Here is a 26,346-nt window from a genome sequence, read left to right on the forward strand (position 1 = left end):
AGATAAATCTATAATTTAATCAATTTAATTTTGAAGAACTTAAATATACTCATCCCATTTAATAATTTTCTTACTAAAATTTTGTCTTAAACATTTAAACTATTTTTTAAAATTAAAAATTAAAATTATTTTTATTGTCTTAAATTAAAAATTAAGACAACATGAACATGCATTTTGGGTGGAGGTATGGCGGGAATGTAAAAAAATAAAAAATGTGGGTGGATGTTAAAATGCATGACTAGATGTTAATTTCTAGGGGCACATGTCTGTGGATGCCAAGGGCATTGGACGTTGCTATGAGAGGTTGAATGCCTATTGTATCAAAAGAGCATAAGTAGTAATTGAAGAGGAGAGGGAATAGGGGGAGATATTGTTGATTGTACATTCCAGAGAGGAGAGATTGTCTTGGTAGTCACCACAGATGCCATTGTTCCCTATAAATTCCTTTAATCTACAAAACTCTAGTTATGTAATATATTGCTCAAGCAATGCCTGTTCTATTTTAAAAAATAATGGAAATCCTTTCGTATTTTTTTTATTTTTTATTTTTAATATAACCAAATCTAGGGTGTTTGCAAATTGATTACTGTATGATGTAATAGGAAAGAAACCATCACCCTACAAACACAAACTCAAATAGAAAAATACTAACAATGCAGAGATTCCACATATAAATCAATCTTCAATTGCAACAAGAAAAAAAAAAATTACAAATATGGCCTTTTAATGAACATCTTGATAGTGAATAGGACTCTTGTCCAGGCATATTGTGAAGAGTAGAACTATGAAGTATATCAATCCTTTATCCAACCTACAAACACTCATAGAGGTTGCAACAAAGAGATTATTTCTATAAAAATCATTCTAAACACTCATACTTTTGAGAATGCTATTTTTTACGTTTGATATTTTGTTGATAAAGGTGGTGCTCAACTCTTTGTTCCGGCAGGTAAATGGAACTAAGAGCTTTAACCTCACAAGTCACTTAAACTTCAAACATGGACAAAGATGAAGTAATTCTTGGATCACAAGTGATTATTTTCTCTATTCTATCTGATTTTAATGTCCCACATCTTTTTTTAGTAGAATATTTATGGGATAGTATGGGTTTGATATATGGTCTAAGGGTTATTATTATGATTTTTATTTCAGTTGGTGAAGGTCAAGGTTCAAATGGTTAATATAGACTCATGGAGACATGAGTTGGAGTGTTTACTTGGAGAAATTCTTCTATAAGGATATGTACCAATAATGTGAGGTAAAATATTATGACATCCTAGAGATTACACCTAATTATTAGAGCAATCACCTTGGCTTATGAATGATAAAATTCAAAAAGCCTTATCTTTGTGTTCTTGAAGAGGATTGGTCTTCCAATTGATTTTTGGGTCACAAGAAAGTATAAATTTTGATGTTGGGCTAGTTACTTTTAGGGTTTAACTTCTTGATACCTACTTATTACATTTGTTTAGGCTTGAATCCTAGCCACAAGGGGAGCTCACTAACCTCACATCACATAAAGCCTCCTCTAGCACGTGGTATGCCAACAATCACATCTAGAATGATTCAGGTCCAATCAACCCAAGGAATTCTCCAACCATAGACAAGAATGGGTTCACTGCTCAAGGATATCCTTCTTAATGAAGCAAGGAGAAAGATGACTACTTTACTATACAAATGAAACTAAGAAAGGAGGATAATAAAAGAAACAAGAAAAATGGACTATGTGAAAGAAACTTGGATCACCTCTAATTTGATGTGTCACTTTAGTTAACAGGTGGAAAGAGGAGTGAAACTTTAGTCTTTACTCTGTCCAATTGTTAGAAAAAGAATGACAAATAAAATGAGCAGTTGCGATAAATCTTCATAAATGCAAAGCATTAGAGCCTACCATGAAAAACATTGTCTAATTTAAATGAAATATATGACAAGAATGAAACTTTCATTTCCCTTTCTCATTATTACTTTCCTCATGCAGGATTTAAAACATTGGCTAGTGATTGACCCTTTACGACCATATGGTTGAGGTAGGGAACTCAGTGGAGGATGGCATAATAGCCTTATAACTGCATTCAATGTGATAGATGTTGTAATAATAGGTGTAAATGTTCTTTATATGGTGTAATCTTAAAAAACTAGATTATGAAAATCTAATATTTTATTGATGCTTATTTTACCTTCTTGCTTAGAATGAGGAGCAGCCAATCATTAAAAGATGTTAATATTAGATGGTTGTGGAAGCCATTAATGTAAATATTTTATATGGCATTGGTTAGTTTATTATAGCTTTAATATTTTGGTTAGCATATTCATTTTCATAGGTGAAAATGGTACTATTGATGGACAGTGATATATTTGGTGAGATTGGTACCATAATGATACTCTACGCCTGGCCTCACCTTGTTGAGGTGGTAGACTCAACTAATGTCGTCATCTCAAATCTAACATTCCTGAATTCACCATTCTAGAATATACATCCAGTGTACTATAGGTTTGTGTTCATGTTAATTCCTTTGTTAGGTGGATGGTTCTTACATGCATGCCAAACCTTTGCATTATTAGTATACATCAGTCTCAATGTAAACTCTTGTTGTCTATTTAATAAATATTTACCTCAACTAGCATTATAATATTGTATTGAATAATATCTATGGTGAATGCAACAATGTGCATATTCAAGATGGAACCATCCTTGCTCCATTGCACTCACCTAATACAAATGGAATTGATCCAAGTGACATGATTCTTATTTTATATTAACAAAAATTAAATATTCCAATATTTATGGATCTTTTTCTTATTGTTTTAGTACATATTTTTAATTGAAATTTAATAGTCATTTGAGAATTGAATTTTTGAAATGTTATCCATAACAATAATACTCTTAAATTGAATAAAGATTTTCACAGAATGTGTATATATAGATGTTGACTATTCATTAAAATTTGTGTTTCTCATAAAAAATATTCTATATTTGGTCCATTTATTTTTGGTTGTTTTTGTGAAGTATTGAAATGGTTCTTTTACATTTTTCAAGTTATATAAACTCTTAAATTATTGTTACATTATCAATTTAATTGATGGAAAGAATATACCTATAGTTGTAATTAGTGCATCAAATGGTGGCATTGCACAGCTATGAGTGCACTTATCTACATTATTTCTTACTAATTGTTGTATTATATAATAAAGGAAGGCAACAGTCAAATACTTTTAACTTTGCTTAAGCTGATATAGACTAAAATTATTTATGAGCCAACAACTCCATACTAAAGGATCTGAAAATTGGATATGTTTATAAGTCTGCAGTTATAGATGTATAAGTCATTGTCTATACATTTTGTTTTAAATGTATATAGTGTGAAATGATCTATGCATTCTTTACCACTATTTTGATCATAAACAATACTCTTTAATTCCTATGATAGTCATGACAAACCATTCCTTGTTCTGAAATCTTGATTGCACTGAAATGTTTTGTATCTCAGATCTAACCCTATCACAAGAACTATGCTTTGTAAGTTTATTGGCTACATTATTATGATAATAAATACACTGTTCTTGAGTAATGACTCATGAAGTTTTCATCACTGTAACACCACATTCATGCTTTGTAATTTCCTTAAATGAACAGACAACTATAGCTCTACTTAGTTAAATTGTAATTGCATTCTCTCATGCTCTTATGCCATTTTTTGATCTAGATCTTCTGCTGCTACATACCTCTATTACTTTTTCATGAGGTTGTCACATATCCCCTTACTTGGTTGTCAAAATCTCTGCTCCCATACTCTTATGCCATTGAAGACATTCTCAACTTTATCATTTTGTTCATCTTGGGTTTTCATTTGGGCCAAAGACTACTGATTTATTTTATATCTCATACCTATTGATGAATATAAGATCTCTCCCTATTTGTCTACTATGATTGTCCTATGATTTTGTAAAAGACATTACATTGTACTTTGAGGTTGTGTAGGGGAAAAAGTGAGACTAGGTCAACATACCCTAATCCTACCTTTTGACACACATTACGGAATATGAAAGAGCCTAGAGATATCGCACAATTGGCTACTTCTTTTGGTGAAAGAGAGAGCCATGGGATATCTATTAGGATTTCTATTCCCTTGTTGAAATTGAAAGCTAAAATGATACAAGTTCAAACCCTAATCCCAAAATGCAAGTATGAACTAATAACAAGATTGCAGAATTGAGATTAAACAATGAATAGCTGTAAATACAAGGATGGAATAAGAATGAAGATGTGTACCCGGAGTGAAAATCGGACTGAAAAATGTTCGGGACGGGGGCGCGGGCGCCACTGTCCTGAAAACTACACCGGAAACCACTGTTCTGCACCCTGAAACACTGTCGGGAAGTTGTCGGAAAGCTGTCTGTCCGGAGGACCAGGGTGCCCAGCGCCTCTGTCCCAGGGACCAGGGCACCCAGCACCCCTATCCTCATAGGACCAGGGTGCCCAGCGCCCCTGTCCCAGTCTTCTGCTCTGCAACTTGACACAGAGTGCTGTCTCGACCTTCTTTCTCCGGATCTGTATCCCGCGGCGTCATCCGAATCCCGAAACCTGCAATGATATCTGAAAAAGGGGGATGGGCGGCTATATAGGGTTTTGCCTTAGTCAAACCCCCGCTTCGGTGATTTCCACCTCCACGAATAGCCAAGTTGTTTTGTAAAATGTATTGTGTGTGCAGACCTAGTGTGTGTGCAAGGTCCTAAAATGCAAGAAAGCAAACTAGAGCAACCTAGAAAGTAAACCCTAATTGCTTGTAAATGATAATGTAAATGCTCTAAATCAAGATGCAATGTGATCTAAAGCATGACTAAATGATATATTGAAGCTTATGCAAAGACATGAAAACAACATGAAATCATACCCAACCCTCAAGGGAGGAGTACAAGCCAATCTTCAGTCGGTAATCTCCTATTGTTCTTCAATGTCTTCCAAGCCCTAAGTGGATGAATGAATTTGATAGATGCTTGATAGAATGATGTTGAATGTTGTTGAAGTCCTCAAAGATCTGCTCTTTCACTGCATATGAAGTTCCTGAAAACCAAAATCGGATCTCTTCAAATGAAGAAAGAGAGCTCTTATGTAGGAAACCCTAGATCGTAATTTCATCTTTTGGCCGACCTAGAGATTGAATATCTCACCAATTTCTTGGGGTTAAGCTTTATTTTATGATTGGATCATGCTCCCAAAATTTCAGGAAAAATGTCCGGGACCATGTGCACTCCGAGCGCCACGGTCCCGACAACTTTTCACCAAATTTTCAGGGCCGTCAGATATGATGATTTTAGAGAGAATCCCGAAGTTACAGGTGATTTCAAGATGTTTTGACCCCGAAACCAAGCCCCCAAGTTCGTAATAGGACTTAATTAGGGTTTTGATTGAGTGATGTATTGGAGGAATAAAATGCAAAGGGCGCGCTTTAGTGAAAGGGCCCAACTTTATGATGCAAAGAATGATGAAATAGGACCTTAGACTTAATTAATTCGATTAATTAAGTGCTTAAGGAGAAATGCAATGCAGAATGTAAAATACACTAAGGCGGGTGCTAAACTAGGTGTGAAATTGTACCACCCTAGCAAGTGCGTACAATTTACGACCCTACATTTAGCCCCCACTTTAGCGGTCATATGAGTACTACGTGCATATGCAAGCTAAAGTACAAAAAAGTAAACATTATTTGAAAAAGGATATATCCATAAGATGTCGGACGAAGCCCCCAGCGGTATCTGCAGTACACAGTTAGGAACCACACCCTACAAAACAAACGTTAGATCATAAAATCACCTAATGCTTACTAAGGAAGGTGATGAAATCATTGAGTAGCTATATGCCCCCCCTATTTCGACTTGCTTATTAGGGAGGTGAAATAGGGTAGCATGTTTACTTACGACAAACTCTGTAAGAAAGTATTGATGAGGGGTGTTCACTAAATAGGCTTCATCAAAGAACTTTTTGGAACATCCCGAGAGTAGGAGAAGGAAAATACAATTCCAACGCAACAAACGGCTCAAAAATCGCATCTCCCAAACTCAAGTTATGATAAAATGAATGATAGAGGAAAATTAGGGTTTCAAAGAGTAAAAATAAGCAAACGAGAGTATATACTTCGAAAGTGACACTTGTATTCGTCACTTTGTCGATTTCAGAATACTATTCAGTGCAACAGAGCCCACCTAGCCATCATCATGCCTTCACGACGATCAGAGCGTCCCACGAGGATCGAGATCCTGTGCCAGGCCGTGATCAATGACGAGCCACTGGATGAGGTGAGTTGACTGAATGTTTGACTTTTGATTTTTCGCATGTTTGACTTTTCCGTGATCGTATGCGGGCCTTGAAGGCTGACCGAGGCCCACCCAGGGTGCCATGGTCCCTGTGGGGCGCCCTGGTCCCCCCAGGGCGCCATGGTCCCTGACAGGGGCGCCATGGTCCCTAACAGGGTGCCATGGTCCCCTCAGGGCGCCATGGTCCCTGACAGGGCGCCATGGTCCCCAATTAGGGCCTGGCGAGGGGTTACAAGGCTAGCATACAATGTGCGATAGTTTGCATTTGTGATTTTGATGATCGAGTACTGATTACGGTCATGTTTTTGTGTTGCAGGGTCTTCCGTACATGAGAGAGCATACAAAGGGACATATTCTTCGCAGTTTGCGAGATCAGATTCCGCGGCTGACTCAGTCAGAGAGAGACACACTATCAATTGTAGGATTGTGGTATGTGATTCTGATGCTGGCCATTCGATTTCATCCTGCGATGCTGATGGCCTTGATGGAGCGATGGGATCCTGACACATGCACTTTTCACCTTCCGGTAGGAGAGCTGACGGTTACACTCGAGGATGTGTACCGTATACTTCGTCTTCCTATCAGAGGAGCGACAGTTACATACATGACCGATCGGTCAGTGGAGGATCATCAGAGAGAGCAGGTGTATTGCATAGGGAGAGTCATGCCGAGCGAGATGAGAGGTCGCATTATGGTCAGCTGGCTCTTACATCCTATAGGGGAGGTACCACTTTCGAGACGCCTTATGATAGCCATCATAGCACTAGCCGTCTGCCCTAATGGACAAGGGACACACATGCATGGGGGTCTCACATGGTGTATCAGAGCGATGGAGAGACATAGGAGAGTGTATGCTTGGGGTCGGAGTATGCTTGCACATCTCTATCACGACCTTGAGGAGTACGTATTCGGACAGGGTTGCAGTTTGATGACATGCACACTTCTGCAGGTGTGGATTTTAGAGCATTTCACATGCACCAGGCCCGTCAGCTTTCCACTGAGTACAGCGAGCGAGCGACCTAGGGTGTTTGCTTATCCACTTACCAACGAGTGGAGATTTGGAGATTTGTTGTATTGGAAAGTGATTTTTGACAGACTGACAGCCGAGGTGACAGTGTGGAGACCTTACCTACGGATGCACAGATGGGATGGTATGGAGAGACAGTTAGCATGTCTACAGAGGAACCGCCTACTACGAGGATGATATGCACACATCATAGTCCCCTTCTACTTTGATTGAGTACGGAGGCAGTTTGGGCTAGAGCAATGTGTTTCAGTCGATGTGCCCATCTATACTTGACACTCACGGGTCCTTCCCAGACCTAGAGTAGTAGTGAGACCGATGGTAGATGACATTGAGACGACAGACCTAGAGGGATCTGATCAGGATGTAGTCACTGATTATTCTGTAGAGCCTGGAGCATAGCGCAGATATGTTTCATGGTTTATGAGATCATATCCGAGTCCTATCTTTCCACCAGATCATCCGACAGGCTATCCAGGCCCATGGAGACATGGAGACCGAGACGAGGATGAGGGATCCAGGTCAGAGGAGCCAGAGGAGGGAGAGGGTCATGAGGAGGCGGGAGATCCTGATCCACCTACAGGTGATCAGCCCAATGACAAGGAGGAGGAGGAGGAGGATGCAGATAGAGAGGAGGACGAGGAGGATGCAGGTGATGATGCGGATGAGGACGAGGATGAGGATGACGAGGAGGACGATGAGGAGGAGGATAGAGATGATGAGGATGAGTCGGATGCAGCCCCTCACCATTCAGGAGATGATACCATAGCTCTAGATCCACCTCTTATTCCCCAATAGGGGGAACATGAGGCGATACGGAGACCTGTTCCTAGTACCATCCAGCCTACACCCGTCGTGGATAGAGTATTCGAGCGAGGGGAGCCTAGTGGTTCCCAGTCACAGATGCTACCATATCATGATCCCTACTGGCGCGAGGGAGATCCAGGTATAGTAGGTTTATATTGATTGATTAATGTTTTGATGATATAGAATGGTACTAACAAAGATCTGTTCTACTACCATAGCTAATGTGTAGGAATGGCATTCCCTGATTCAGCAGGCAATGACAGACATTTCCATGATAGCACAGATCCCCAGTTCCTCACAGATTGCCTATAGGCCTTAGGGGAACGCGGGTCGGCATGAGGATTTGTTTTTCCCATTCTGAGTATAGGTAGATATATGGAGGGAGAGAGAGAGAGTCCTATTAGAGGACCTTCAGTAGGCGCGGCAGAGAGAGAGAGTCCTATCAGAGGACCTCCAGCAGGTGCGGTGAGATCTAGCAGCGGCTCAGACCGAGGCTACCACCTATCGTGCGATCCTTATGGATAGGGATCGTAGGAGTTCCTCTCGGAGTCACTCACGATCTATATCGCGCTACACACCCATGGGTCCACCTTCACGGCCAGATCAGGAGGGAGCATCCAGTCGACACTCTCCAGCCACTAGCCCTAGGGATAGGAGATGATTGTATGATGTAAAAGAGAGGTCACATTTTGGGTATGCAGTGACCTAGATTTGTATACGATCCACACATATATATGTATATATACATGCTTCTCTTTTGTCTCAAATGTGTTATCTTTAATGCTTAAAACAATGTATATTTTGTTTTGATTAAATCTAATACATTTGGTAAATGTACATGTATGTTCAGAATTTAATTTCCATGTGATTGATTTCTCAATGCTCCATGATTAAATTGATACATGTGTGACTTAATTAAAATATTTAATCAAGTACTACATTGATGATAAGGAAGAAATATGCATTAAGTCTAAGAATCATATAACTAATGTGATTTAATTTTGAACTTAAACACAACATGATACGATTCTACTTAACACATAAAGACATTGTATAATATGCTAGCATAAATGAAAATGTAAATCTTTTACAATTTACATAAATGAATTCAAGACAAACTATAAAGTAAGAAAGCACGCTTGTCAGGAACGAAGCAATATAGATTAAACATCATAACATTTAATTCTATTTTGCTTTAATTAAGAGATACTAACATATTATCCAATGTTGAAGAATTTAAAAGAAGATAGATAAGAAGTGAAGAATTAAGCATAATATCTACGCAAGTGCATAGCATTAATAGGTTCTTTAAGAGGCATACCGTCTACATCCGCTATTTTGTAAGCACCTGATCCATAATCCTCAATAACGATATATGGTCCAAGCCAATTAGGATTGAATTTTCCCTTTTCGGCAGGCAAGGCATTCACATTGCGCTGATTCTCATAAAGGACTAAGTCACCTACTGAGAAGGAAAGTTGAATGACCTTATCATTATAGCTCTGTTGTAGAGTTTTATGATACGCTTGAATATGCTCAAGAGCATTTATACGCTGTTCATCAAGCATCTCAAGCTATTGAAGTCATTGTTCTCTATAAGAGTCATCATCTACTATACCTTTGAGAGAAACCCTAAGTGATGGAATCTCTAATTCTAAAGGCATAATAGCGTCAGCACCATAAACAAGATTATAAGGAGTAGTTCCCATAGCAATTCGTACACTCGTTCGGTAGGCCCAAAGAGCATAGATTAGCTAGTTACTCCAATCCTTACCATGCGTATTTACGGTTTTACGAAGAATTTGTTCAATTATCTTATTGGATGATTTGGCTTGGCCATTTGACTGCGGATAATATGGTGTAGAAAATTGATGTTTGATATGATACTTCTCGAAGGAATTTCTTCACGTCCTTGTTCTTAAACGATGTCCCATTATCTGAGATATTAGTGGAAGGTATCCCAAATCGAGAAATAATGTTTTCTAGAAGAAATTGACAAATCACTTCAGCAGTAGTAGAGCGAAGGGGAATAGCTTCTACCCACTTCGTAAAGTAATCTGTTGTGGTTATAATGAAGGTGTGTCCTTGAGATGAAGGAGGAGAGATTTTTCCAATAAGATCCAAACCCCATGCGGAGAAAGGCCAAGAAGCTACTTGAGAACGAAGTTCTTGGGCAGGAGCATGAATCAGATTATTGTGTTGTTGACATTGATGACATTTCTTAACAAATAAAAAGGAATCTTTCTGCATAGTTTGCCAATAGTATCCCATACGAAGCAATCTATGAACCAAGGATTTGCCCCCAAAATGCCCCCCACAGGCACCTGAATGTGCCTCTTCAAGAGCAACAGGGATTTCCAACTTATTAAGACAACGAAGGAGAAGACCATCATAACCCCTTCGATAAAGGACATTAGAAAGGATGATATATCTAGCAGACAGCTTGCGGATTCTAGCTCTAGTGTTCCTATTAGCAGAATCAGGAAAGGTACCATCGGTCAAATATCTTACGATATGCGAGTACCATTCATCTGAATCTACAAAGTCACAATATGTTACCAAGCTAGAATCATCTTCAATAGCTAGAGAAATAAGATTGTGAATAACAAAATTAAGATCGACCATAGGGTCCTCTAAAGATACAAGAGAAGCTACACATGCCATTGCGTCCGCATGTCGATTATCTTTTTGAGGAACGGGTTCCATGGTATAAGAATCGAAATTTTGTAATAAAGAGATAGCAAGGTCTTTATATTGTGATAATTTGTCTTGTTTTGCTTGATACATTCCTGTTACTTGTCTTATAATCAATTGCGAATCTCCATAGATATGTATGTGTTTTATATTCAGAGCCAATGCTGCTTTTATTCCCGCTATAAGAGCCTCATACTCAGCAATATTATTGGTACATAGGAAATTTAGACGATATGATAAGGGAATAGGTTTCTTTGTAGGAGAAATTAGAACAACACCTGCCCCCGATCCCGTACGACACTTAGAGCCATCAAAGTATAACTCCCAAGTTTCATCTTTCTCTATAGAAAGAATGAAGTCATCAGGAAAGGACTCAGGGTTAGGGAAGGAAAAAGGTGAAGGGGCCTCAACTAAGTGATCGGTCAATGCTTGTCCTTTAATTGCTCTTTGTGAAACAAATTTAAGGTCAAATTCAATCAACATCATAACCCACTTAGCTAGACGTCCTGATAAATCAGTTTTAGAGAAAAGATGCTTCAAAGGATCAAACTTAACCATGACATGGACTTCTGAATTTAAAAGATAATGTCTCAATTTCTGAGTCGCAAACACCACGGCCAAGCATTGTCTTTCTATCACAGAATATCGGGTCTCATAATCGAGTAAGGTATGACTTATGTAATAAACCGGACATTCCTTACCATCTTTATCATGTTGTGCTAACAATGCTGTGAGAGCATGAGAAGAAGCAGCTGTATATAGAAGAAAGGGTTTAGAAGGTTCGGTAGGTTGAAGAATAGGAGGACTAGCCAAATACACTTTTAAATCTTCAAATGCTTGCTGACAATCCTCATTCCATTGAAAAGTGATATCCTTTTTAAGAAGTTGAGTAAAAGGAAAGGTACGATCCGCAAGTTGAGACACGAACCTACGAATAGCTTGAATCTTTCCTTGTAAGCTTTTAAGTTGAGAAACATTTCGAGGAGGTGGCATGTTAACAATAGCATCTATTTTCTTAGTGTCCACCTCAATCCCATGATGCGAAACTATGAACCCTAATAGTTTTCCACTATCCACACCAAAACCGCATTTTCAGGGATTCAAGCGCATGTGATATTTACAAATTCTTTCAAAGATTTGACGAAGGATTTTAACATGATCCATGCGAAGAAAGGATTTAGCTAAGATATCATCAACATAATCCTCTAAAATCTTATGCATATAATCATGAAAGATAAGGGTCATCGCTCGTTGATAAGTTGCACCGGCGTTTTTAAGTCCAAAAGGCATCATTATCCAACAAAACGTACCCCAAGGAGTGGTGAAAGCGGTTTTGTATTGATCTTGAGGGTTTATGAAAATTTGATTGTAGCCTGAAAAACCATCCATGAAGGATAACAAGGCGTGTCCTGTCGTAGAATCAACTATCATGTCAATATTTGGAAGAGGGAAATCATCTTTTAAATAAGCCTTATTTAGATCCCGAAAGTCGGTACACATTCTTATTTTGTTGTCTGGTTTAGCCACAGCGACAATATTTGAAATCCATGGGGAATAGTCAATAGGGCGGATAAATCTAGCCTCCAATAATTTTTCAATCTCAGCCTTAACAAGCAGAGCCACCTTAGGATTCATTTTTTGAATCTTTTGTTTCACGGGCTTAGCATCAGGAACTAAGACAATATTATGAGTAACAATCTTAGGATCTATACCAGGCATGTCAGAGTATGTCCAAGCAAAGATCTCGGGAAATTCATGCAATAAATATTCATATTGTTTTTGTTCCTCTTCATCCAAACATTTCCTAATTTTAATAACTTTCTCTTTATTGCAAGGGTCCATCTTAACATCAGTGGTTTCACTTATGAGAAGATTACTTTGTTGAGGAGTATCCTTTAACTGAGGGAATTCTTTCACAATCTCATCGTTATCAATCTCTTTTCCAAAATAGGCTTCAGTATTCAAGCAATAAGGGAGTCCCCTATTGTGGTGATAATGAGGAAGAGTGTCATAGGCTCCCAAGAACTCAGCTAAAGAATCGTCAGTAGGGAAGATATCCAAAGCACAATCACCCGAAGAATCCTCATCAATATACTCAGGGTGTTGTATTGATAAAGATGTAGAGATAGCATTAACACTAATGCATGGTCTTTTAGAAGCTTTAGTACGTCTGCAGGGATTATAGCCAAGTCCACAGGCATAATGTTGAAAATTAGTCTCTAGAGGAACTCTTATCCCTTGTTCATTAGCACCACAACCCTTTCCATGATACCCATGCTTAGCAAAAATGCGAAAACCACGACCATAACGATTAGCCATATCAGGAAGAGAAGGTGGTTTTTCATAAGACAAAGAATCAAACTCTTCATAATTATAGATGTGAGGAGAAGAAGTTTGAGAAGCAGCCACAAAATTATTACTCATAGATTCAGGTAAGGTTGATTGATTTTTAGTTTCTTCTTTCTTTTCAACTTTGTGATTTTCAGCTTCTTCCTTCTTTTCAACTTTGAGTTTTCTAGAAGGAACCTTATATTCACCTACAAAGGTAGGGTTAAAATCAAGAGATCCCCAATCATCTTCTGTGAGAACCTTCTCAGGATCAAAATTCTTTTTATGTGTAGTTTCAAGTCGAGAAGGATCTTCTTCAGGAGTTCCAGACTCACCCAAAGGATTTTGATCATCAGGGAGCGAAGACTCATCGATAGGTTTCTTGTTTAAAGAGTCATCACTAGACGAGGATGGCTTAGAAGAATCTCCTTTGGAATTAGATGTTTGTAGACAAGCTTGAAAATTAGTATCACCTATCAAAGTATATGTCTTATTGTTATAAATGAATTTAACTTGTCTATGCAATGTAGAAGGGACAGCTTGCATGCTGTGAACCCAAGGCCTCCCTAATAACAAGTTGTATGTTAAATTTCCCGACATAACATGGATAGGAGTAGGCAAAGTAACAGGTCCCACTATGAGAGGTAAGGTGATGATACCCAATGAAGTCTTAGCCACATTGTCAAAGCCACGAATGGGACGAGAGTCAGGCTCAATAAGAGATGTATCCACATTCATCTTATGCAATAAATTAATGCTACACACATTAAGACTAGAGCCATTATCTACTAGTGTTCGTCTTATAGCAGTGTCTTTCATGACAACCGCAATCATCAAGGGATCATATTGTTTTTGAATTTCACTTGTAGGCAACTCATCTTGGGTAAACACAATTTGAGCTTTAGGATTCATCACAGAGTTAACAAAAGATGCTATATTACTAGATGTATTCGGTGGAGGAACATTCAAATCTTTCAAGGCATCTTGTAACATTCCATGATGAGCGGAAGAAGTTTGAATCAAATCCCAAAGGGATATCTTAGCAGGGGTAGCTTTAAGTTGTTCTATGAGATCATATTCCTTACCCATAACTTGCGAAATACGGGGAGCTTGAGGAAGAATTGGTTGAGGATTAGGAAGAGAGACTGGAATAACAGGAGGAGGATTAGGTTGCCTATTATTTCTAGTATGATAAGTATGGGCAACCGCATGATAACTCTCTCTAGTTATTTGCTTAGCATAATTGTAAGGACTTATAGGTTTTCTTCCTTGTACAGTGATGATTGGTTTATTCGGGGTACGAAAGGAATCATGATCATACCTTCCTTGGACAGTAAGGAGAGGTGATTTAGGAATTTGAAAGGTGGGAGAAGGATAAGCACCTTGGACTTCAAAGAGAGGCTTGTTATATTCATTCAAATTTATCATGTTAACCAATTTAGCGGTCTTATTTTTGTTTATAGGTTTCGACAAAGCCATAAAGTCATCAAGAGCATCATCCAACAAAGCATGATCATATCGGTTAAAAGGTTTGTCTTTTGATTCAAAAGGGGACATCTCCTCATAGAGGGGATTATTGAAAACAACCATGTTACTAGATTTAGGGGAAGAGTGGATAGGAATGTATCCTTGAGAGGAATCATTCGACTTATCTTTCTCATCACACCTAAATGGCATAGTAACAAGGTTTATGAGTTTTTGGTAAAATGAAGGTTTAGCATCCTTAGGGTTTAAAAACTCATCTAAAGCTTCATCTAATTCATCTTGGCTATACTCATAATAATCATCGAAAGCATGAACATTTTGCAAATAAAAATCTGACATTTTGAAAAGATTACATAAAATTTAAACACACAATGCAAAGAAACACACTTTTTCTTTTTCTTTTTCTTTTTAATGAAATGAAAACACACTAAATCTAGATCTAGATCTAACAAATGCAATGCAAGAGGAAGCAATGATAGATTCATGTCGGGTTCACCAAAATGTGTAGGGGAAAAAGCGAGACTAGGTCAACATACCCTAATCCTACCTTTTGACACACATTACGGAATACGAAAGAGCCTAGAGATATCACACAATTGGCTACTTCTTTTGGTGAAAGAGAGAGCCACGGGATATCTATTAGGATTTCTATTCCCTTGTTGAAATTGAAAGCTAAAACGATACAAGTTCAAACCCTAATCCCAAAATGCAAGTATGAACTAATAACAAGATTGCAGAATTGAGATTAAACAATGAACAGCTATAAATACAAGGATGGAATAAGAATGCAGATGTGTACCCGGATTCAAAATCGGACTGAAAATGTTCGGGACGGGGGCGCGGGTGCCACTGTCCTGAAAACTGCACCGGAAACCACTGTTCTACACCCTGAAACACTGTCGGGAAGTTGTCAGAAAGCTGTCTGTCCGGAGGACCAGGGCGCCCAGCGCCTCTGTCCCAGGGACCAGGGCGCCCAGCGCCCCTGTCCTGGCAGGACCAGGGTGCCCAGCGCCCCTGTCCCAGTCTTCTGCTCTGCAACTTGACACAGAGTGCTGTCTCGACTTTCTTTCTCCGGATCTGTATCCCGCGGCGTCTTCCGAATCCCGAAACTTGCAATGATATCTGAAAAAGGGGGATGGGCAGCTATATAAGGTTTTGCCTTAGTCAAACCCCCGCTTCGGTGATTTCCACCTCCACGAATAGCCAAGTTGTTTTGTAAAATGTATTGTGTGTGCAGACCTAGTGTGTGTGCAAGGTCCTAAAATGCAAGAAAGCAAACTAGAGCAACCTAGAAAGTAAACCCTAATTGCTTGTAAATGATAATGTAAATGCTCCAAATCAAGATGCAAAATGATCTAAAGCATGAATAAGTGATATATTGAAGCTTATGCAAAGACGTGAAAACAACATGAAATCATACCCAACCCCCAAGGGAGGGGTACAAGCCAATCTTCAGTCGGTAATCTCCTATTGTTCTTCAATGTCTTCCAAGCCCTAAGTGGATGAATGAATTTGATAGATGCTTGATAGAATGATGTTGAATGTTGTTGAAGTCCTCAAAGATCTGCTCTTTCGCTGCATATGAAGTTCCTGAAAACCAAAATCGGATCTCTTCAAATGAAGAAAGAGAGCTCTTATGTAGGAAACCCTAGATCATAATTTCATCTTTTGGCCGACCTAGAGATTGAATATCTCGCCAATTTCTTGGGGTTAAGCTTTATTTTATGATTGGATCGTGCTCCCAAAATTTTGGGAAAAATGTCCGGGACCATGTGCACTCCGGGCGCCACAGTCCCGACAACTTTTCACCAAATTTTCAGGGCCGTTGGATATGATGATTTTAGAGAGAATCCCGAAGTTATAGGTGATTTCGAGATGTTTTGACCCCGAAACCAAGCCCCCAAGTTTGAAATAGGACTTAATTAGGGTTTTTGATTGAGTGATGTATTGGAGGAATAAAATGCAAAGGGCGCACTTTAGTGAAAGGGCCCAACTTTATGATGCAAAGAATGATGAAATAGGACCTTAGACTTAATTAATTTGATTAATTAAGTGCTTAAGGAGAAATGCAATGCAGAATGTAAAATGCACTAAGGCAGGTGCTAAACTAGGTGTGAAATTGTACCACCCTAGCGAGTGCGTACAATTTACGATGCTACAGAGGTATCATTTCCCTTTGAAAATTTAGTGCTTTCTTGACTATTTATTCCATCTTCATTCTTTGTCCAATGCACCCTAATCATATAACACTACTACACTAATATCACCCATAAGACTATGGCTCCTATACCTAGATTGATAATGCCTTAGTGATCTAACTATCCCTTAATCGAATGGTCTTGTATCTCTATTTTTGTTAACTTGCTAAGGGTTTATCTTCATGCTACTAATCATGTAACTGCTGATTGATACCATGCATCTACTTTTTGACATTTTTTGTGGATTATGATGAATTATATATGATTTCATGATAATCATGAATAATCCTTTTAATGTCACAATAACAACAATGTAAATCAATAACACATGTTTTGATATTGTACCTTTGTGTGAAGACCCTGTTGTTCTCAGTGTTTGTTCTTTATAATCCTAAGATCTTTGGACTATGTATTTCAGTGTGACTTTGTCCTTCTGACAATGGATATATTCTTTCAAGGATAGCTTGTTTTCTATCTTACTACTTCCATGGCACAAAATCATTGCAACACTAAACTGCTAAAGGAGAACCTGCAACACATGTTTCATTCCTCTCAAAAATGTCTTCTTTAATCATTTCACTCACTTCTATACCTCTATGAGTGTTGCTATAAGTATTGTCTTTCTATCATTATAGGTATCTCTGTCATTGTTTGGCTATGACTATCCTTCCATTTTGGGTGCTCATGGAGTGTAAGTTTTCCCTAATGGTTGTGTTCATTCACTCTCTATTTGATGGTTGCTTTTTCAAATTACCTTTGCACTATGCTTGTGGTAATGCAAATCTCTGATTTCTTCAGAATTAGGCTATCTCTATGCTTTTCACTCTCTTTCCTTGACATCTTTTCAGTGTCAACGTATGACTCTCCTTGAAGAATTTTTGGCCTTTGATGGTTTTATAGCTTCTCTATATATTCCTTGTCAACCTTAAGCTCATTGTAGCTGCACTTTGTATTCCATTATGGGGTTATGACTTGTCTTTGGCAACAAACTATGTCTTTATGTCTTGGACTGCACCGACTCTCTTGAATTATGTCTATGATACTGAAAATGCGTATCTACTATGGATCTAGCCTGTCCTAGACTGGGATCTTCTTTTGTGACTGTGGCATGATTGGTAGAGCTTCTCCTTATGCACTGTTGTAGCTTTCAAAAGTCCCAATGACTTTGATTTTCTCATATCCTTTATTGTATCTTTGGCATTAAGGTTTGGAATCATTATTTAAAATATTCTATGTATTTACACATTCTTGACTACAAAACCATTGGCTCAAAAACTACCCTTAATCTAATCTTGGCACTCCTTATTTGATCAAAACAACCATTATAGAGAAACAAAAACCTTCAAATATTGCCCTTTGGACTAGTGAATATTTTTTCAATATCAAAAACTGGGTTTTTATGAAATTAATGGGTTTTTTCACTATATATCTTTCTAATCTCTGTGAAAAAATCATAGTAACCCAGTTTGTAATTGTAGAGATATGCATGAAACATGAATTCTTCTTGATGTTTCCCTATTATTGTTTTTGTTTTGCATTTAATGTCACCAATACTTGGCTGAAAAACCTAAAAACTTGAAGAAGTGTTGAATCTTGTCTTCATGAAAGTTCCCTTTAATAGCCTATAATTGCTCTATGCTCTCTTTAATACCTTCATTTAATCAAAATATCCTCTCATGATAGCATAGGATATGGATCCTCTTAGGTTGGTAATGTGCTTTGTATAAGGACCCTGTTATCATCAACAAGGACTCTAAAAAATACCTTTCTCTAAAACATCCACTGTTAGAAATGTTACAATGATGCTCAAACTAATTATAAAATTTTGTGAATTGTATCCTCTTTTAGAGATGAAATGGTCATTCTAAATAACGAATGATTTGCTAAGAAATCTACGAAACCTACAAAGTTTTCTAACCTCTTTTAACATTAAAAAACTTCACATACAAAGAGAAGAACGAAGCTTGATAGTAACACATAGTGCCCTGTATTAATAATGAAACATCTCATAAATAGAGCATTTTATGGTGGAAAGAGCCTTGAATAATAAAGGAACAAGTAAAAGCAATAGGTTTATGAGTTTTGAATGAACCTCCCAGCATGTTGAATTTTACTATTGTTGCTTATTAACTCAAAGCTAACTATTCTTTATAATGCTTGCTACTCTTTGTATTATCTTATCCCCTAACTATTGTTCCTTAGCCTCCACTCATTAATAAATGTTGCTCTAACTTAATGTTTCTTTAAAGGTTTTTCTAAAAACATGAAATCAAAATTGTATTTAGCATTTCTCACATAATGAAAACTCTTCCCTTTTAATTTGAGAATACTGACACTACAAATCGTTACTCAACATTAAATATCCCTATATTGTGTAATCCACAAGACTCCTTTTGACATTTTACCACATTCTTATAAAAAGTAAACCTTTTGACTATAATCTACAACTTTACTCATAAACAAATAAAGAATATAACCAAATGGTGTTTTAAATGCAAACCTTAGGCAATTTAGGATTAAGACCAAAATTGGATAATAATGACATGCAACTTTTCTAGAACTAAACTAACATCCAAATTGCATAATGTTGGCTGAAAAATTTAGCATTACACAAACTTCTAAATTTACCCTCTCTTATATATGAACATTTCTTTTTGCTAATTTATGGAAATACATTATAAGAATGTGAAAAGGTTCCACTAGGATTACTACAAGTCCATATGTAATTTAAAACAGTTATATGTTCATTGAAAGTGACTTTAATTTTAATGGATTTGAATATATATGTATACCAGTGCAATTATGGGTATATGTAATTAAACCACGTGATGTGTACTTAGGTTACTCAACAAATAAAAGAGAGCTAACGTTTTTCATCATCAACTAGAACTCAATATTTTTTCATGCGATTATAGTGCTTGAGCATATTAGTTTTTCTGACTTTTCTTAACCAATATTCTTATCGGAATTTTGAGGGCTTATATGACATATTTCATATTTTTTAACATTGTCAAGGCCTTTGACCTAACACTAGAGGTTTTTGTTTATGTGATATGATTATAGACAAACAAAGAGTGTATTATGATACTAGAGAATTGAAGGAATTGGAATGTGATCATCAATAGGCCTATTAAATGTTGCCAAGGGGATACATCATAAATAGAAATAGAAAACAATATTCTTTTTCAAATTTATCTATTACCTCGACAAGTAGCCTAAACAAGTATTTATGTATCGATATTTTAGGAATAAAAATAGTGGTTCCATGTTAGGACTATTATTCTTAGCATTTTTTAAATTTGAGCTTTTCGATTCTACAACAATAGCATGTCTTTCTTGAATGTGTCAAAATCTCTAGGCATATAAATGAGGATTTCGTGTTGAGACAAAATATTTTCCTAATATAAGTGTTTGTTTTACACAATGACATATCCTCCTGGGATATTTCCTACATAGAGATTGACCATGCCAAGTTCATGGTATTAGCCAGAGGAATCTGTCCAATCTAGGTAAGGAGATGTGACAAAAAAATAATTAATTCCATTATTTTGTTTATTTTTAAACAATACACATTATTTCAAATAAACATATAGTGGCTTTCAAACCGAAAGTCTAGATTTTTTGGGGGTGTTTATTTTCCATATCTTTAGCTCTTGAAATGAAATCAAGCATCAAACATTATTGGATATTTTTTGTTGTTTCTCAAAAAGAACTAAAGTTTCTAGACCAAAAAGTATTTTTCTTACCAATAGTAAATAATAATTATTTATGGTTATATGTTTAGGACTTGGAATTAGATAAGTATTAAAAAATATCTGAAGACAAATATTTCTACTAACTTTTTGTTTTTATGTGTAGATTTGAGCTCAAATGTTTGCATTGAAAACTATTACACAAGTACTCATGATGATTTTATCTCAATCAAAAGGTTTTGGGATGAATATGGTATTGCCTATGGGCATCCTAGTTCCAATATTATCATTCCTCATGTTACTAAAGAAACACCCACAAGTGTTGGCCTTGTTCTAGGCAATGAGATGTTTCGGGGAATCACAAATATGCAAGTTGAAAACTTTAATACATATAATTCAAGATATGGTATCAAGTTGAAAAATGCTCCAAGTAGTGGATATATCAAAGATATCTTCATATCCAAGGCGACATTGAAAGATGTACAAATTGTATTTTCTTTTACAAGGTCTTGTGGTGACCCTCCTGATGATGGCTATGATCCAAGTTCCCTTCCATATGTTGATAGAATAATCTTTACAAACATTGTAGGAGATAATATCAAAACTAGAGGTTACATAGAGGGAATCTGGAAAGCTACATTCATAGGGCTTTGCTTGTTAAATATTTCCTTCAATGTCACTTCAAAATCTGCCTAGAACTATTCAAATGTTTATAGATTCTTAGAGTTTGTCTTTGCATATTAATTTGTTGTTGGTAACCAAGAGCTAGTAGCTTAGATTTAGTTGTAGAACTCTGTAAATTATGTGTAATGCTCTTATTGGCTTTGATACCATCATGTATAGCATCATTTTTAATTTAATTTTCATACCTCCAAGGTAATTTTTGATTTGTTGGATACCTCATCATATTCAAATAGACTTGTGAATTAATAAGATTAGATAGTCATCGATAAATCTTCTAAATGTTAACTTGTAATTTGGAGGATAGTAGGAATCACCTAGCTAGATCTTGTGTTGGTCTTCTAACTTTGAATTACATTTACAACTAAACTAATACAAAGTCCAATTACTCTAGAGTGGCATGCTATATACTAATAGAGGTTAAATCTCCACTTGAGAGAAACAAGAGAATGAAATGAATAAAGTACATGCCTTGCAAGGTAACAACTTATGTAAATTGTGAAGACACTGGCATGATATTTTGGAAATCAATGAATAAAAATGACTAAATATACTACCAATTGATGATAATTAATGATTACAATGAGTAAATAAATGACCACTTAACAACAATCAATGACTAAATATATGACTAAATAAATGACAACCATGACTAAATAAATGACCAGTTAACAACAATCAATGACTAAATTAATGACTAAATACATGACTAAATTAATGACTAAATAAATCACTACCATGACTAAATAAATGACCAATTAACAACAATCGATGACTAAATTAATGACTGAATCAATGACTAAATTAACGACTAAATAAAGCACTAAATCAATGACCAAATTGATCAATCAAAACAACCAATAAATGACTCAAATAGTTTATTCATATATTTGGTCACGTGATTAATGACTGGCAATAAACTACTAATGATTGCGTGATCAAATTTAGTCATTTATATGTAATTTTTGGTGGTTTGTTTTAGTCATAAATTGTTGTTTTTATACTAGTGCTAAATCCCAATTTCAACAAATATTTATGTAATCTAGCATACCAAGCTCTAGGGGCTTGTTTCAACCCATAAAGAGATTTCTTCAATTTACATACCATATCCCTATCATCTGATAGTTAAAATCCATCAGGTTGCTCAATTTAGACTTCTTTCCTCAAGATCACCATTCAAAAATGGAGATTTGACATCCATCTGATATACCTTGAAATCTCTATAAGTAGAATATGCAAACAATAGTCTAACAGCTTCAAGTCTAGCCACTAGAGCAAAAGTCTCCTCATAATAAATTCCTTCTTTCTATGAATATCCTTCGCAAACTAATCGAGCTTTATTTTTGACAACTTCATTGGCTTCATTAAATTTGTTTCTGAACACACATGTAATACCTATATCATTCTTATCCTTAGGTCTGGGAACAAGTTCCCAAGTATTTTTTTTTTCAATCTGATCTAATTCATCTTCCATATCTCTCATCCAATTCTCATCTTTATAAGCTTCAACAACATCTTTAGGTTCAACTTTGGAAATCAACCATACTTCTTTAGTAGCTAAGTTTTTTCTAGTCCTCACACATTTAATCTTATTACCAATAATCTAATTTTTAGAATGATTTAATCTTACATACCTCAAAGTCTTTTGATTGTTCTTATTTTTAGGTTCCTACACTTCTTCACTGATAGTAGCAACATCCAAGTTAATTCACTCTATCAGATTGTTCTACTTGGGCTCTTCAGTCTAAATATAAGATATAACAATATGTTGTCCCATCATCATAACCACATGCTCTGATCTCTTTTCCAAGATTCTCATCCACCTTCACATTTGTACATTCCACTATCTTCCTTAATCTCTTATTGTAGCACCAGTAGGATTTTCTCTTTGTAGAACAATCCAAGAAGATACCTTCATCACTTCTAGCATCAAACTTTCCTATATCCTAGTCTCTCTTGATATAATGTTTTCTACCATAAACTGTGAAATATCTAACAGTAGAAACATGACTAAACCATAGCTCATAAGGAGTTTTATCGGTATCACCTTTGATATGAACTCTCTTGAATGTGTAAACAGGAGTGAAAATAAATTATCTCCAACAAATATTCAGAACATTCCCTTCAATCAACATAGTCCTTGGAACAAACAAGATATTGATGTTCTTCCTTTTAACAACTTCATTCTGTTGAGGGGTTCTACAAGCAGATAGTTTCCTTCTAATTCCATTCTTCTCATAGAATGAATTGAAATCACTAGAATAGAATTCTCCACCTCTGTCAGATCTCAGACATTTCACCTTCAAAATAGATTCATTTTCCACCTTTTCTTTGAATATATTGAATTTGTCCAATGCTTCTGATTTCTCCTTCAAAAAGACAACCTATATCATCCTAGAATAATCAACAATTGGCATCATAAAATATCTATCTCCCTACACACTTCTAACATTTTTTAGGTCCACATAGCTCAATATGCACAAGATCTATCAATCCAATAGATTTATATTGTTTTCTCTTGAAAGAAATCATTTTTTTCTTACCCAAATGGAATTCCTTACATACTAGATTAGTGGGCTTAACAATTGTAGGTAGATCTCTAACATGTGTAGAACTTATCTTAATCATTGAATGAAAGTTAACATGACAAATTCTCCTATCCCACAACCAACTCTCATCAATCTGAGCAATCAAACAACTTTTCTCACCAGTATTCAAGTTAAAAATGTTACCTTTAGTCTTAGGTCCAGATGCAATCTCTATACTGGAGGCATTTAGGATCTTGCATTTTCCTCTCTTAAATTGTAGATCATAACCTTTATCAACCATCTATTCAACACTCAAAATATTATGCTTCAAACCTTCAACATACAAGACATCATCAATGTTATGTTTACCATAAAAATAAAGAGAACCTCTCCCACAAATCACACGAGCTTTGTTACCTCCAAATCTAACTAGTCCACTGTCATACCTTTCCATACTCAGAAGTTTTCTTTTATCACTAGTCATATGATGTGAAAAATGACTGTCAATCACCCATTCAACTTTCTCTTCAACATTAGCAGCCAAAGCTTTCTCCTCAACTAAACAACTAGTAGAATCAATAGCTAGAGGTACATCTTACTTAATGGTAAGAAATAAACCTTCATCTCTTTTTGTTTATTCATCTGTAACACCTTCATTAGCAGCATAATAATAGTTCTTTTGATTCCTAAACTTATGGTTAGGCTTGTAAGGCTGATCATACTTGTCATGCTTCTCATATCTATCATTCCTACCATGCTTATCAAACTTATCATGCCTATCATACTTAGCCATTCTCTCCGGGTATCTAGAAGCAAAATGTCCTATCTCATTGCAAGAGAAGAATTTCAAGGGAAAATTTCCATCATACTTACCAGTTGTGTTATCGTACGGATCTATGTCACACTTTAGGCTAACAATGCCTTTTCCTATCAAAAACCTTTTGGCAGCAAGCATTCTGGTCGGAAAACTTCTAGTTAGACCAATTTGGCAGACATGCAACACTCATGTGGCAAGGGGTTTCGGGCTGGAAATGTTTCGGCCGAAAGGGTTCCAGCTGGAACATTTTGGCCTAAAACCCCCTTGCGCTATATAAACACGTAAATCCACCCAAGCCCCTTATTTTGCATTGAGCAGCTTGGAGTTAAGTGGGAGGGTGAGATGAGATGAACTTCAATGATCCAGTGGAAAGAGCTTATGTGGTAAGTCGATTTTTTTAAATTTTTTTTAAATATATTTATTGTATCGTATGAATTTGTGTTGTTTTTTTTTAAATGGTTTTTAAATTATTTTTTTTGTATTATTGTATCATATTAGTTTAGAAAATTAGAAAATAAATACATACATGTACATAAATGCACACATAAATACAAATACATAAACAAACATACACATACATACACATACATACACATACATACATACATACATACACATACATACATACATACATACATACATACATACATACATACCTATACACATACATACATATACATTCACATACATACATACATACCTACATAGATACATATACATACATACACATACATACATACATACATACATACATACATACACATAAAATAATTATATGTACACCTTAGGAGATACACATACACATACATGCATAAACATACATACATAGTTCTACATACATACATACACACACATAAATGTACATACACATACATAAATACATACACATACATACATAGATACACAAAATATTTATATACACCTTAGGACATAAATACACCTTAGGACATGCTATCAGGGGTTGTGTGTAGTCTTGAGGGGTCACACACATGTGTGACCCCTCAGGATGACACATGACCCCTGATAGGATATCCCGAGGTGTAGGTATGTATGTGTATGTATACATCCTAAGGTGTATACAATTATTTTATCTGACCCCTTAGGACCACATAAGGCCCCTTATGACACATGTGCACCCCTTAGGACCTAATAGGACCACATAAGACCAAATGGTGTTGTAAGGGGTCTTATGTGGTCCAAAGGGGTCATGCATGTGTTCTAACACATGGGTGGCCCATCAAGACCACATAAGGCCCCTTACGACACATATGCATCCCTTAGGACCTATTAGGACCACATAAGACCAACTGGTGTCACAAGGGGTAGATTATGTGGTCCTAAGGGGTCACACATGTGTTCTAACACATGCGTAACCCCTTAGGACCACATTGTTGGGAATTAACACTCATTGGATTCATATTTTGTCATTGATGGAAACAAGATTCTATAGAATTCATATACCAACATTGGAGGCATGCACTGGCAGATATCGACATTGGAGTAATCAGGGTCATCATCGACACCAACACCAGCACCTAGATCCAACACTTCAGTGAAGCCAACATTAGTTTGGGATCCGAAAGGTTTTATTTATAAAATCATTTTGTAGTTATTGTATAGAGTCGGCATTGAATATCTTTTGTAATGTGTTGTAAGTGGAGATAAGGTATATTTTTTATAAAGGGTATATAAGTTAGTTTGTTAAGTCATTTTGATATATAGCACAAGGAAGTAGAATAGTGTGATGCCAAGGATATGTATGTAGGTCATTTGTATACAA

At 36.4% G+C, this 26,346-nt stretch overlaps 1 pseudogene; it reads left to right on the forward strand.

Annotated features, from left to right (window-relative positions):
* The first annotated feature begins 262 nt into the window (after positions 1–262).
* Positions 263–21,236, forward strand: LOC131065012 (probable polygalacturonase; annotated as a pseudogene).
* The last annotated feature ends 5,110 nt before the right edge of the window (positions 21,237–26,346 follow it).

This window comes from Cryptomeria japonica, chromosome 10, assembly GCF_030272615.1.
Source record: "Cryptomeria japonica chromosome 10, Sugi_1.0, whole genome shotgun sequence".
Lineage (NCBI taxonomy): Eukaryota > Viridiplantae > Streptophyta > Pinopsida > Cupressales > Cupressaceae > Cryptomeria > Cryptomeria japonica.